This window comes from Puntigrus tetrazona, chromosome 2 (genome assembly GCF_018831695.1).
Source record: "Puntigrus tetrazona isolate hp1 chromosome 2, ASM1883169v1, whole genome shotgun sequence".
NCBI classification, from domain to species: Eukaryota; Metazoa; Chordata; class Actinopteri; order Cypriniformes; family Cyprinidae; genus Puntigrus; species Puntigrus tetrazona.
This window is the reverse complement of record NC_056700.1, coordinates 10448353-10464814: the sequence shown is the minus strand read 5'-3', so window position 1 is coordinate 10464814 and position 16462 is coordinate 10448353. Positions and strand designations below refer to the sequence as shown.

Here is a 16462-nt window from a genome sequence, read left to right as displayed (position 1 = left end):
GAAAGCTCAAAATAACTGCATTCATTTGAAACTGATATCCTATGCAACCTTTTAGTAGTCTTTACTTTCGGTCTATATAATGTCTCCTCGCTTGCTGAATAAAAGTTCACCCCCCCCAAACAATACTTTTAAACGACAGTGTATAAGTCACAAACCGATGTGTATTACAAGTACGTGGTTTTCCATTTAACATAGTCAAAGCATAAAAGGCCTTCAATCAGAGATATGTGCACTTACTGAGGGACCTTGTCAGCACACCGGCATGCTGTGTCAGGACAAGAGATGTGACCCAGGGGTAGAAAGGTAATTACCGCTATCATCACTCAGCAAATAAAACCCCCACAGGTCCTGTGAAAAAGAGCCTCTCTCAGAGGAGGACATAATCTTTTCGCCATAAACCCTTCATGCCATTTAGAGCACAGCAACAGAGCACACAGCTGATTTATCACCGATCATCATGTGAAATAAATCTCTCAGCATAGAAACGCACAAAAAGATGAGCGGTGATCACATGTTAACCAATCGTGTCCTCTTCCACTGCAAGTACTTTCATACGACTTCTGCCTTTGAGGATCCGGTACGATATATAGGTCAAGGTCAGTTCTCTTTTGAATTAGTCTTGCAAACTTTACAGAGCCGTTCTTTTAGCTTGGACATCTTGACGTCTGAGGCTTGAGGGTGTTTATGCGAGTCTTTAATTATCCGCCTATATACACAAACAATACATGCTTTGAAATGGTGCATGTGTAATATTGCTGGTGACTGTTATCCAATGCGTCACAAGTACATGTGTGCCTTTATAGTGCCATAAAAGGCATTCACATCTTTGTTGGGTCTACTTGTGTTGATAACTCTACATCCTCTTGTAACATTCATCAAAAACCATAAAAAAGGGACGATGAACCAAAACAAATGCAGCCGATTTCAAGTTCATTTCCCTGTGCTGGTACAACTGCCACAAGCGCAAAGTGTGATTTTAAATTAATTACGAGAATTGATATATGAATCTCTTTCATTTATGATTTATACCCGACTTTCTGTTTAGAAACAAACTGCTTGCCATCTAAGATCGATAACGAATATCATCAGTAGACATTGTGAGGCGTAAACATCACATGCATTCCTGTCCTTCAAGGACATGAGCTTGAAGAACTCAAAATACCCCCAACAGGAGAAGAAGGCTGAGAGGAGGGGGCTGGATCTACAGAATCTGTGTGGGTGTTAAGCATTGTCAATCCTCCAGGAATAAATGTGTTTGGAAGGGTGTTTGTATATGTTATAAGGGCCGAAGTGTTTATTTAACACCTCATCTGTCAAAATGAAGACAGGGGATGTGTTTTACATGCCTTCTAAAACTTGGACTCTGTATATACCATCTTTTGGACAGTATGACACATTTTAAACCCCTGAATGGGACATGGTGGCCTTGAATTAGGCCAGCGCCCTCCCATTCATATTTACAGAGAGTCTCAATGGTGATTGGCTTACGTTACATTCAATATTTGGCTAAGTTCCCCGTTCAAGAGTTGTGAAAACTGCTAGTCTGTTGCACACATATGTAAAATGAACAGATTGAAACATGAAGTATGATAGGTTTTTTTTGAGCACGTTGATACAACAGATTTAAGCACAAATATATTTAAATGCAAGGTTCCTTAAATGTTTAGGGCCCTATGAAATACATTGTATTTTTTTTATTCAGTTTTTTTTCATTTAAAGTGTTCAGAATGCTTCAGAAATTCTCAATTTTCTATTTTCATTTTTCTCTTTCAATTTAAATTGTATCTATCAAAAAGTATGTCTAATTAATTGAAGTCATAAATGAATAAACAGCAATTTATTTAAAAAAAATGCCTATGAAATATTTAGGTTTGTTCCTCAAATTATTATTTTAAAAAAAAAAATCACATTCTGCTTTCCATTCATGTTCTGGATTCCATTTTAATGGTTTTATTAAATATTAATAATCAAAAGGATCTCTAATTACTTGATTTTATAAAATAATTTATAATCATTTTATTCACCTCCTGTGTATTTAATTCATAAATGACTTACATTAAAGGTTGAAATACAACAATTTTTCTCAATCTGATATTTTGAAAATATATTAAAGATAAGAAGACATTAAATAAGATATTAAATAAAAAAATAAAATGTTTTAAAACACTAGGAATTACATACTTTTAGTTCCATTTACAAAATTCTACAAGACCGAGGATCACTCACTATCAGACCTTCAAGTTTCTCACAACAAACATGAGTATAAAAAGATACACAAATAACAGGAGAATGGTTTATTTTCAGTGTTAGAGGGTTTGTTTTTGTTGTGTCACACCATAAGACACCTGATATGTCAACTAGCCCTTTAAAGTCTGTTACATTTTTACACTACAATAATTTTATTAAACATACTGTTTACATCCTATAGCTATACTTTTTGAAAAATTATTTTAACGTTTACAGATAAGCATTCTTCAAGAGAACAAAATCTTTACCTATGAAAACCCATGGAACATGCACAAAATATCAGGAACAAAATCATAAAGTTACTTGCACAGATAAAATGAAATAACAAATGGTGTCATTTTAACTTGTGTTCGAAGGCGCATGTTTGAGAGCGTAATTGTGTGAGGCACTTCTGAGAGGTAATTATACCAAATCATCCTGATGACAGATTTGTGCTCAGGCATTTCAGATAGACTAAAACAATATTTTAGAAAATGTGCAACGTGATTGGTCCGCTAGTTAGTCCAGTGTCTCATCACATGATCAGTTGAGGCAAAGTCACATTTTTAGGAATTTATTGGCTACACAGAATAAAAAAGATCTGCCTCAGTTAAGAGTGTTTTTTAATGTGGATTATGATTATAAGATCATCTTGTTTTTTTCCATCCAACATTTAACGCATTGTCCCAAAATTTGTAATACACCTATTGTAATCCAGATTTTTGTATTTTACGTATAAAAGAGAAACAAGTGAAAATAAATGTTTGTGTTCATCAACATTATAACAAATGCTGTGATAGAGCTTAGCTTGTACTGAATGAGGAAAATGAATTTAACATAATTACAAGCTTCTAGAGACACATGCTGTGTGTTTGGGTGTTAATCTAATACCTGATGTGCACTTGTCTTTTTCAGACGGCCCAGGCTGCCTATTCAAGTCTCAAAGGCAACAATGGTACTATGGCTCTGACAATGGCTCCCTCCTGGGAACGCCGGTGAAGGGAGAGCTATCTCAAGGTTGTCAAGAGCTTAATCTCATGCCAGGCTTCCGAGGGGTTGTGCAAATCTTGACACTCTTTTCAGGGCGATAAAAAAGTCTGAAAGATAGAAAAGGGTTCGAAAAAAACGAGGTCTTGCTGCCTTGGCCTACAGTAGAAGTCCACACAAGGTGGTCTGTTGTTTTCAAGGCTGAGAACAACGTATCATGTCTGCTGGTCTGGTCAGCTTTCTCACTTTGACAATAAGAGTGAGAGTGACTGGGAAATCTAACACTCATCTCTTTGTTTGTGGAGAAAAACTAGAACGGCAGCCTACAGACTGCACGGCTCCTGTGTTATCACTACAAACCTCCTCTTCCCTTTTTTTCCACCCCTGACTCCTCTTCTCTCCGCTGAGACATAAACTCCTTTATAGTGCATAGTATGTGGGCTTGAACATGGACGCAGGTAAAGTAATACCTGCAGAGGGCACAGAAAGTGCATTCAGGACAAGAGAAAGAGGGCTGATAAGACCCCGGTTGGCGATGGAGAGCACGGCCCAACACAGATCTGTCCATTTGTGCACTGACCCAAAATCCCATCAACGGTTTTATCATGTCTTTAGTAGGAAAACAAAGGGTGTCTTGCGTATTCTAATTAGCGCTATACCACAGTATAATTTTTTAGACCAAACAACGATGACAATGTGCTAAAAACGGTAATGCTTCTGAAAAGTGTTCAAAACAGACAACACTTTCAAAATGAGCTGCATTATGGATGCCAAGCCAATAGCTGGTGATGTGACTGTGTAAAAAAACATTATAGGCCTGTGCACATATCTGTAGACTGAAAACATAATAAACATGCGTGTGATGGCACAGTTTTTCAAAAATTAGCATTTTTGTAGTAATTCGCATTTGTTGTTTCCATAATAATGATAACACCCTGAAAACCCAATATTTCTTAATGTGGGGCTTTTACGGACTGATTCTTGCACCTTTCAATCTAAGGTGCATCTGCCAAAAGCATCGTTAGCCAACTACGGTCGAGCTAAAATTTTAAACTATGGTTCAAACAAACATATGCAATCAGCTTTGCAAACTTACAATCGTGGAACTACAGTTCTTCACTTGTGGTTAGAAGCATAGATAGCAAGATATATGGGCTTAAAGTACAATCTAAGTTTTGCAATAACAACTGTCTGTATAATGTATGGCTGGGACGATACATTTGATGCATCGCAAATCGAGATTCAGCATCGAACCTGAGATTTTTTCAGATTGTAGTTAGTTTAGAGCTTAGTATTGAACAGCGCTGCATGCTTTATAGAAACAGACTTGAACCTGAAATAATCATTCATAAAATTTGAAAAGGTTGAAGAGAATTACAAGGATGTTCACAGTAGGCTGTGCTTACATTAATCTCGCATCATAAAAGCATCTTGAGTTGAGGTGAAATTCGGCCAAACACACAGAGAAAATGAACACAAAGGCTAAAAAAAAAAAACCAAATGATTGCGCCGGTGTCCTGCAGAGCACGCTTTAGTGTCCATTTTCTGCACAAACCACCATATCGCACATTTATTCTTTTATCGCATGTTTAATGTTTAAACACTGTTATATGCTTGAACTATTTTAGTGTATCTATAGATTTTATTTTAGGCAAGTAGTGATGAGTTGAGAAGGCTAAATTGATCAATGATAGTTTATGATGCGCTCACTGTCTGCCGCTGGATCATCATTTAAAAAAACACTTATATTTAATCACTTGTTAAAAACATACTTATATTTAACAAACAAAAAATGTTTTTCTAAATTACCTTATTAAAAAAACAAAAAGGAAATATAATAATTTCTCTATTAACTATTTTAATAGCTGGAACAGTAATACCTTTCGGTAGAAGGGGGAAAAAAGAAAAATCTGTTAAGATCTCTTTATGCGTGTTTTTAAATCTCCTAAAATCCATAAAATGTTTTCCGTTTTCAGTTTAAAACGGTGTTGTGCAAACAGCCTTTTAAAAGACCTATGGTACAAAGTCCATTTACCTGAAATTCAAAGCAGAGGATTAAAATATTTTTTTTTAAATGTCACTGACACAGCTCCTTGTTATTGAGGTTTGACAGATTTAGAGTCGCTCTGCAGTCCTTGCTTTATCACACAATAAACATGCTCACAAATCAAAGCTTGTAATTTGTATTTCAGCTCGCAGCTATCGACTCGGAGTCCTTTTATTCTTCCTTTTCACAGTTTTAACGTCACTGCATCAAAAGAGATACAACAATCAACAGTATCTTTTAATAGAAGTCATTCAGCTAGAGTGTAAATATCCCACAGCAATGAATGCCACAAATATCTTTGGAGAAAACCCAATAAGCAAAGGACACTCAGTTGTTAAAGAAATAAACATTGTTTTCTTCTACTGTCATTTCTTGTCCTCCCTCAGAGAATTTGCACGTCTTTCTTCTATAGTGACTATTTTTTCTCCCCTGTTTGTTTTATAGTTGTTTTGAATGCATCTTGCTTCAACTTAATATTCGAAATTTCCCAGAAGACAGCAGCAATCAAATGCAAATTAATGGCAATTTAAGATCCCCTGTCCTCTCCGAGACGCATTATAATTCAGTCTCCCTCATGTGCTGAAAATAAACAACAACAGAGTCACTTCAGGGGAAGGAAGTGGTGCATGCTGTTCGTTTGATGAATCTGCATTCCTAACACATTTCGTTTGTATAACATAGTAAACTACAGTAAACTCTCTTTCCATGTCACAAATGGGTAAAGCTCGTTCGAGCGGTCCTCTGTGTGCAACGCGGACCTTATCTGAATGAAAAAAAAAAAAAAAGTCTGGTGCAAAGGGGAGCACAGAGCTAGTGGATTGAGTGAAAGAAGATAAATAAGGAAAAGTTTCTGCAAACAGACAAAGTGCAGTGACCCTGTTGACAGGTTAGGCGGTGCTTCTTTCGGAAACACTTGGTTGGAGTGGCTCGGGGTGAGGCAGCTCAGCGGGTAGAGCAGTATTTACCGATCAAATGCCATGAAAGGCCCGCTCTGACGGGACTGTTCAACATCACTCAGCAAAGCACTTACACCATGTAATTATTTATGACTTCAAATAAGCACAACTCGCAGAACAAAGCGAAGATATTTTGGAGAAAAAATGCTTTTCTGGATCCCTATGGATAACAGTACGGTGTGTGTAAAAAGTAACGATTGTCACATTAAATAAAAAAGAATATCGATATGCCACGCGAGTCAAAGACATGATACCTTTTCATTTGCCTGGATTATTCATTTATTATAACAACTACTATAATAATGATGATGATGATAACAATCAGCACCTATGTACAATAATTGAATACACTGTCTATGATAAGCATGTTTTCATTTATTTATTAAAATTATTTTTTTACGTTTTTAGAGAGGACATCAAGTCAAAAATATCAAGGTGATACAATTGTGCTGATAGCAATAACACTTATTAAAAATGTAATAATACTACTAAAAAAAGTTTGCATTATTCCTTTAAAAAGCTGCTTCACTGCTTAATAATTTATTTATTTTTTACATTTTGTTCACATGTGATCATCATACAGAATCGTAAAAAAAAATATGAATAGTTTTTAGGTTTTTGAACCGTGGTCCTTGGAGATTCGTATAATGCATGGCAGTGGTTACATGTTTTTAAGAACGAAAAGCATTAAAAAGTAAATAACATTTAGATTCTTGCACAGATCGTTTTGCTTAGTAAGGCTTCAGTATTTCTTCAGGAGCGTTTTGTGTTCCTTGATACGCTTTTTTTAATTCTCAGCCACCAAGGACCACAGTTTCAGATAAACATCTTTACTGTAAAAAAATGTAATCCCCATCCTGCATGACCATTGGGTGAGTCTATTTTCGGGGTCAAATATTCCTTGTACGTTTTACATGTAGACAATTATTAAATGTCTACATGGAAAAAATGTCTGCAAAGATGAAAAAGAAAGGGGTGGGTACAGTTTGGAGTTTGCCAGCAGATAAAGAAAAGAAGAAGAAGAAGAAAAAGCTTCGGATGTTCATGCTCGAGTTGTCCTGTTGAGATAGCGGACAGGTTTGAGGACAGGCTCTGATGCGAGTCTCATTCACTGAGGGCCAGTGTTGTCCTCGTGTTATTCTAGGCATAGGGAAGTGACGTGGATGAAATAGGCAGCCATTGTCTTCTGATGCGTTGACCTCATGCTCCCTCTGGGACTGTCTAAATATTATTTCTTGCAAAAATGTTGAGCGCTGTTGATAGGCCCTTTTTCACACAGCCTCCTCTCTACCCTGCAGTGTGACAGCTTTGTGCGTCGCTTCTCTCTTATTTATTCTCTTGTATAATAAGGTTCTCCAGGGTAAGTCGAGTTTGAATTTTGAAATGTTTATGAAGCGTTGCTTGTAGTGTGTGCTGAATGTCCTCAATGGATTGCAACAAATTAAATTACAGCAAAAGAGCATTCATATTCATCAGCACTACTGACCTAAGGCTAAAACACAGTGTTTATCACATGAATTTTAGCCTTGTGGATCACAATTTGTTCCTCACTTGCGGAAACTAGCACAGCCGCGTGGCGGGAGTTTCGTGCTTTGTAACTTCGCGCGCTCATTAAATTTTATAGCCCATAACTTCATGTGAGATTTTGTTTTCACTGTCTCGTGAAGTTGGTGTATGATAATTAAGTCAAAGACCGCTGTTGTGAATATCAGAAAGACTGGTAAGAGGCCACTGATATTTAGAACAACAGCATGCCTTCTAGAGATATTGCTTTTAATAACACGACAACTAGTTATCATAACGTGATATTGAAGGACATACATTTTAGACGTAATAATGAAAATTACTTACTATTTTTCTCCGCCGGTACCACGCGGCACACGAAACAATTCAGCCATTGCGACTCTCAGCAACACGTTGCAGCATTGAATGATTCACATTCAGTTTTGAACAAATCAGTTAAGTGAATAATTAAGTGAATCACTCGTGTCGGTCACTCGTTTCTTTGTTGAATGAAGCAGTGTGTTGTTCTGCGTTCCAACGAATCGGTTCAATGATTCATAGACCGTCCCCTTTCACCACCTACTGGCATAACAATGGATTCCAGTATCTTGAAATTTCTTTTAAACATATTTTAAATTCCTGATTCCTTTCCAATTCCTTGCATCATATGAGTAATTAGATATGTACACCTTGTCTTGTGTATTTTATTAAAAAAAAAATAATATATGAAACAATAATACTAACAGTATTATTAGTAGTGCTGTCCTGGTACTTCTAAATTCTGTTGTTGCGGTGGGTGGGTGTTTCACTTTTACAGTTCAAAACATGTTAAATAAAAAGCCTACTGTAGGGAATCCATTCATTTTTGTAAGATAAATATATTTCTGCAAATTATATTTCAAAAAAAAAAAAAAAAAAAAAAACCCAAACACATACATTTTACAACATCCGCAAGGACTGCTTTCACATACTACAGCCAGCAGAAGTGAGAGAAAGGTGTTTATTACATTTGAAATGTGGATATCTTACAAAAAAAGCCTTTATTCACCCCCCGAGCCATTTGAGGCATGTTTTATTACAGATGCACATATTTTATTTGACGTCTTCCGAACTGTAAACAGCAAACACCCATATAGTCCCATGAAAAGGCTTTGACGGGGTCTGGACAGTTTTTAATGTAACTCTCAGGGATTCAACTGAAAGAACTATGTCCAATACACTTAGCATGCTTTGAAGGTAAATAAAACAGCCTAATTTTCATTTTTGGGTGAACTAACCCTTTAACTAGCATGATAATATAGTGTACAGCCAACTAACCTCTGTCCCACAGCAGTTTTCCGGCAACTCTGTAACTCTTTACTCTTAACTATTCTCATTCCAGATTAGGGATGGGAGAGTTCTCTGGGTTTGGCTATAATTTATATGTTCAGAAAAGTTTCATAGTTTTAGTGACAAAGACATAAATTATAAACCAAGACAAATTTTCATGATATTCATTTGATTCAAATATTATTAGATATTTATTAAATAACAAGTACACCTTATCTACAGGTCCAACTGTTCTCATCATAGGCTATATAACTGTGATGTTCTACAAAACAACAAGCTTTAAAACACTTTTTTTTCTTAGATCATTTACTGTGAAATCCATTTTCTCTCAGGTACATCCCCAGTGTAAGCTTCATGCTCAAAACTTCTACATCACTCTTGTCAATGCAGTCCATAGCTACAATAAAAATGTAACTTTATCTTATTGTTATTTTGGGAAAAACAGTTGGGGGCTATTTGCACAATCTTAATATATATATCAGATCACAGTTGTTTTGTTGTTGCACAACTATCTGGGCTAGCATTCAGTTGCTGCAATATTTCTTCAGCATCTGCGATTCTTTCAGATCGCATCTCAGATTTCAGGCATTTATCTGTGATTTTCGCAGTGAGTGAAAATCAGGGCTTAAATAGTGCAGTGTGAATTTGTGAATTGACTGTGTTGAAAGTAAGCCCCCAGAGAGCAAATATAGGCCTGCTTATACTAGTTTATCATATAGATTCCAGTTCTGAGGTCAACAATTATTATTTCTATCTATTTCCCTGTTGAAACAAACAGCATATGCTGGTTAGGTATGTTTTGAAGTTTGGATGTTTTGCTGGTATAAGCCGGTCTTTTACTGGTTTATGTTGGTCCAATCACCTTAAGACCAGCAAAAGACCAGCTCAAAAATGGCACCCCAACTTCAAAACAACTAACTAGCATATGGTGTTTTTTTTAACAAGGCTGTGGTGTGGTGGACATTATGTGATATTTTATGGCATAATTTAAAGCTGGTAATTTTTTGAAATTTAGAAGGATGCGTATCTGTTTAGAAAATAAATTCAGTGAATAAATTGGAAACATTAGTCATTATTTTTGTGTTAACATTTCTATGGGACTGATGCCAGCTGCATGACTGTGTTTAATTTCTTTAAATTGCAGGTCAGTAAATTCCACTTTCTGCCATTCCAACACAGCATCCTGTGGGCCATAGCCAGTTCAATTCAAATTCCAATTTTCCCAGCCCTGGCACTCAGGGATTTGTGTCCTGAGCATCAGCACAGCTTGTACCGAGTATCAGGGAGAAGCAGTGAGCCGGTTATGGAGTTGTGTATGGTGGAGTGTCAGCTGGGCTCAGGATGCATCCTTCCTCTGATGAGACTGGAGATGCTGACTCACTCCTACAGCTATAGTGGGTGATTAAAGTGTAATGCCATGTGTGCCACCTCCACATACTGCACATGCACACACACACACACACACACAGCTTGACTGGTCATGCAAAAGAAACAAATCTCTCACTCACAACTGCACATGTACAAACCAAAGTAGTCATGCTGGTTTGTCAGTGTTTGTCAGAGACTGTGCAACGTAAGATCAAACCGCATCTGTAACTTTCCTGAAGGCCACACTTCTCTTCACGGTGAGTAACGCACATCGGTTAAGGACATGGCACACACTGTGTGGGGGCTCGTGAAGGATGTAGGCTGTTGGAAGAGGGACTAAGAGGGGGAGGCTATATTGCCGCTTATACGTCTTCAGTCGGGCTTTTCACTCTTAAGAGCACGTCGCGCAATTATTAAGAAAAAATGTGTGTGGTGGGTGGTCCTGACCTTGCTAATTACCACAGATTGCACACACACTGTACCGACATATTTGCTGAAATGTCAGACGGGCCAAACGGAGAGTCTCTCACATATCACGAGCTTTGTAACGACGCCGTACTGTGGGAGAGGCTGTAATTAAAAAGCCAAACATGTTGTGTTGAACTTTATACGTGGATCTCAGTGTTCGCGCCAGCGTGAGCCAATTTGGAGGGGTACATTTAATACCTCGCTCTCTGTTACGGAGTTTACGAGCTTGTCAAATGCTCGTCGGATTTTAAGGGCTGAAGTAAACAGCATGCGTGAGTTCCAAGTCCTAATTACCTCTAAATGTCGGAGGATTTCAGAACACTTCCTCTGGAATAAACTTCTGCTCCAGGTTTGTTTGGAAGACCTGTCAGTTTTCTGAATCCTATTGTATACCTAGTGATCAAGAGGCTAACCACTTCCTTTAAGGATTCAAAGACTGGCCTGCGATTGGCTGCGGCCGGCTTTGGCGACGATGACGCAGCCAATCACGGGCCTGGTTGGTCTGAGTAGGCTTTCTGTGGGATAAACTTCTGGAAAAGATTTGTTTGAAAATTCTGACCGTTTCAGATTTCTGGATCTTATTTTATAAAAGAGTTTAGTGATCAAGAAGCTAACCGCTTCCTTTGATATCCACAATACAGGGCCGACATTGGCTGCGGCTGGAGCGGTGATGATGACACATCTGTCACGAGGCAGCACCATGTTTCTTCTCGTCCCGATGGTGGCGACCTGTCCCCCCACCACATGCCCACCCTGAGATGCATCCCACTTAGAGCCAGGCCTCTCTCTCTCTTTCTCTCTCTTTCTCTCTCTTTCACACGGGCTCTGCCCACTTCACTACATAGAGAGAAGGAAAATAATAACTTCATTATAGATCTGCCTCAAAAGGTTACCCTACAGCTCACCTACACCTATTCCGTCTCCCACACTCTCAGCTCAGCTTATTATGTGTCGATGCTTCTCACTTATAGTTCTTCATGTACTGCGATGCGGTTGCAGTGCATTTGTCTCATGTATATGCTCCTCATAAATAGCCTCGCTGATCTGAATCCATTATTGACCTCTCTTATAATGAAGTGTGTGGTTGGCACAGAACTATAACGTGATTCCTAGAACTGAGTCTCATTTGCGTTGTTTTGAAAAGGCTGTATTCAAATGACAGTGGTGATAGAGGTGTTCTGTATGTTACTGATGTCGATGGAAATGCCTGCCTAACCTTGGCTAAACAAAAGCTTTATTGCCCTAGAATGAAATACATCTGTATATTTCCAACAGGATATTTATTTGTTTGTTTGTTTTATATTTTATTTTAAATGCACTCATTTAATCATAGATATATCTACATTATTTTCCAGAGGAAAAAAAATGAAACCAGAATATTTATTCATACATGCGTTATGCCTTAAATATAACATTAGTAAAACAATAATGACAAACAAAACAGTTAAAAAGGCAAAAATAATTTTTAGAAAATGACACTATATAAAAATGTGTGACAACATGCCCCAACCAGAAATACAATTTTCTTGACAATTATGAACAGTCTTCAGAATACGTATCCCAATGTTCACTTGTTTTATTCACCCATATGATTCATGAGCTATATGTCAGGGCTTGAAAAGTTTTGTATAAGGAACAGACCAAAATAAAATTCATTATTTATTTACTGAGTTTTATTCATTTTTGTGTGTGGTTTTGCGTTTAATAAGACAGTGTAGAGAGGAGTGGGAAAGATGGGATCGGGAAAAGTCCATGAGCCTGGACTCTGCAAGCTATTTCATTATTCAATGAAAAGAATTTTTCTAAAATGAAAAAATATATGAATCTCTGTGACAGGTTTTGGATGTCATTCTGGAGGAATTAACTATTAAGCCAGCGCCGATGTTTTTTATTGGTTTCCATGGCACTGGAAGGGTTGCCCTGAAATATATCGCTGGATAAACTGCATAATATATTATACAGCTGAGCTGAATATTCAGAGCAGTAACCCTGAATGGTTTCCAGACATGTGTTTTCTTTAAACATGACAAAGTGCCACAAATATGTTTTTATGTAACAGAGAGATCGAGGAAAGCCCTTTTAGGCCATCTTGAGAAAGAATCGCCAGCTTCCTCGTGTTTCATTATTTGATTGTTTTCCTGAGAAGGTTTAATCATAATCTCAACTCCCTCTGGTCATACAGTCATTCAGAAGATGCTGCTGCCAGCTGGACACTAACCAATACAGAAATGTGAACGCACATGCTGAGGGAACCATTGTGTCCTCACCTTACCAGGACGAGTTATCAATTTCACATATTTATTTACATGGTTTTGCTTTGCTTTCGAACAAAAAACACTGTCAATTAGGGCACAGTGTTTACATGTGGATGCAGGGACTGTAAAAGCTTTTCCTTTACAATTGATAGCATTATGTGCCGTGGGCAAGGGCCTTGTGCCATCCTCTTGCCATGCCTAAACAAGGCTTCACTCACAGATATGGGAATATGGGATGTTTTTTCCCACTTTCAATGACCGTGCAGCGATAAACAATCCAACATCCCACTCCAACCTTTGATAATTAAGGACTGTCACGCATGCTTGACCACATGGAGTGCTCTCTGTTTTGCTCTCTTTGTTCTGGATGTTGATGTGTAATCAGCCACATCAGAGAATGCTATGGCCCAACTACAGGGGGTATGAGCCATATGTCCTCTGCCAGTCTCTTCAGGTTCCTCTGTGAGTCAAAAACTGGACCACACATTTTCCTCCACTACTTTGTTGTATTGTATAATTCTGAACACTCATCACTGCTCTCCAGGGGATAATCACAAATGAGCTCAACATTGTCACTGTTGGGGACATCATTCTTAGGAAAGCAGGTGCTGCTCATTTATTTACATTCAGTGCAATGTTGATGTACAGCTTATTCCAAAAGGCTGTGGTGTGAGGACAGCTCATGTCAACATCGACAGTGCAAATCTATATTACCTATTGGTAGACGCAAAGAGACTATTTACACTTATATTGTTTTATTTAATAATTATTATATTGAATTCATAATAATGCCATTTATGTGTGTGGTGGAGCACAGTTGATTGAAACCAAAGAACTGCATACAATAAAATCAAAACATGCATTAAAGGAACACTCCACTTTTTTTAGAAATAGGCTCATTCCCCAACTCTATTTATCTCAACGCAATTTTCTAGGCCGATACGATTAGGAACTATACTCCCATTCTGGCATATTAATCAAGGACGTTTGCTGCCGTAACATGGCCACAGCAGGCGCAGTGATATCCCACATTGCTTGTGGAAAATAGTCCCCAGCTTGCAAGACACACTCCCTGTGCAAGAAAGAGGGTCTGGCTGTTTTCAGGCTCTGTGTGATATCAGTGCGCCTGCTGCAGCAATAGTATGGCAGCAAACTTCATTGATTATTATGCCGAAGACTATTTTGATTTTGGTTGATTTTATAGTAACAATGAAACTGAAGTAGCAACATATGTACTGTAGAACATCCTACCTATGCCTAATCGCCAGAAAGAAGTATAATTTTTGCTAAAAGGTCTAGTTAGGACATTTTGATTACATTATGAAGTCCAAAACTGTGTCCCAATTCAGGGGCTGCACCCATTCTAAGACCAAATGCATCACAGCAGTGTGATGAAGACTGTCCCATTTCTAAGGCAATGTCTATATCAATCCGGAAATTTTTGAAAATGCAGTTTTCGTTTAACGTCATTAACATTACATTCGCTCTACTGTAAATGCAAAGAGCCTCAAAAAGCTCAGAGATGACACAGATGGAACAGACACGATACATTTTCATGCAATTGTTCTTGAAGGATCATTTTATTTAGGAAAATATCTCACCATTCACTGACGCATTCAGGTCACACTTACTCATGATTGTATGTCTGATCTGAAATGCAAATGCCCTCATGTTGCGAGTAAATTTACTGTCATCTTTGCAGAGCTGTGATATGAAGAGTGTACAAAGTGACACATCTGTAGCAATAGTGTGAAAGTGAATAGCACACAATACTGTTAGAAACATATTTGTTGGTACAATATGTGACTTGACAAAAAAACACTGTCTCAGCATGGCTGGAAGGGCAAAACAGAGAAAAAGTATAAGTGTGGATAAGACCTAAGCCTCCGTCAAATGCAGCCTTGAAATGTGTTAATTTCCTGGGCCACAAAGAATGCAACAAATGGATCCTTTGTGGCCCAAATTTATTGCACAATGATGACGTCAAGAGAGAGAGAGACAAAATACCTGATTACAATTTAACTTAAATATCAATTTTTAAATACAATGTTTTTAAAAAAAAGCAGTTGTCTTGTATCTTACTATCATGCAATTTTATAAATTATTGGAGGGGACATAACAGACACACAAACACGTTTCTTTTGCAATTTTAGTGAGGACATTGACATCCATTGATTTTCTAGCAGGTTAATAATATTTTCTATCCCCTAACCCGACACCTATCCTTAAACCTACCCATCACAGAAACATGTGCAGAACACTAGATCTACATCAAAACAAGTTTTGGCTGATTTATAAGCCTTTTTATCTAGAGAGCACCAGTCAAATGTCTTCGCTAGTGGGTTGTTCTGATATTTACTAGTTAAACCAGTACAGTTTTTGCTAATCTCATCTCATATTGAATACCTGTAAAGTAATATTCCATCCTTTATATCACAAAAAGGTCTTTAGTTTTAACAGATTTGTAGAAGACTATACCCCTTCTCTCCAAAAACAGCCGAACCCCTGGAGGCATGTCACTTTGAATAAAATTTTATTATAAAACATCTATCACTGAAATTCCATGAAAAAATAAATATATATATATACTTTCTTTACTCTATTGCTCAGAGAAAGAAACTATCTTCACTGTTTCCTTAATGCTGGGTTCTTTGGGAAGCTGAACAAGGTTATAACACTTTTTTTTTTACTGACATTGTTGATTTCGAGGTCTAAAAAAAAATGGCAAATTGCTCAAGCAAGTCCTCTGCAGCATTGTCGATGACTTCCGTAACTCAGATGAAGCACTTTGGTGTTCTTTGGTTTGCACGCTCATTCAAGGAGTTGCGCCTTTTATGAAGGCTTACAGGGCCATACAAAATCCTTGAAACGTATAATTCTAAAAGGATCGTATTTTGCATAGAAAGCATGAATATTTAGACAGGATATGAACCCTGTTTGTCGGTTTATCACTTTCAAAACAGTCAAAACATTGCTACCACTTGTCATAGTTACTAGGTGACAAGATCAATCCTGCTAAACTCAACCATTCCAATTTAAAAACGTTTGGTTCGACCTTTGACCTTTGGTTCGACCCTTCTTGTACTTTCAAGCCCGCGTCCTTCCATGAATACATCTACACTTAAAGGTTAATGTCACACAAAATCCGCCCCCTCCCACCCCATTCACATCAGTTCATCAGGAGTTGATTGGCTGAGCTCTGCACTTTCACCAAAAACCAATTAACTTTCAATAAAGCTATTTACATTGCACAGTGAATATCATATTTAAAATCTATCAACAGTTCATTTAATATAAGTGCGGCATTCGCAGAGTGTGTGTGC

General features: G+C 37.6%; 1 protein-coding gene across 1 annotated transcript in view; it reads left to right on the top strand.

Annotated features, from left to right (window-relative positions):
* The window catches only part of tox (thymocyte selection-associated high mobility group box), an 839643-nt gene that overhangs the window by 598159 nt on the left and 225022 nt on the right, over positions 1-16462 (top strand). The gene's annotated exons all lie outside the window — the stretch shown is intronic.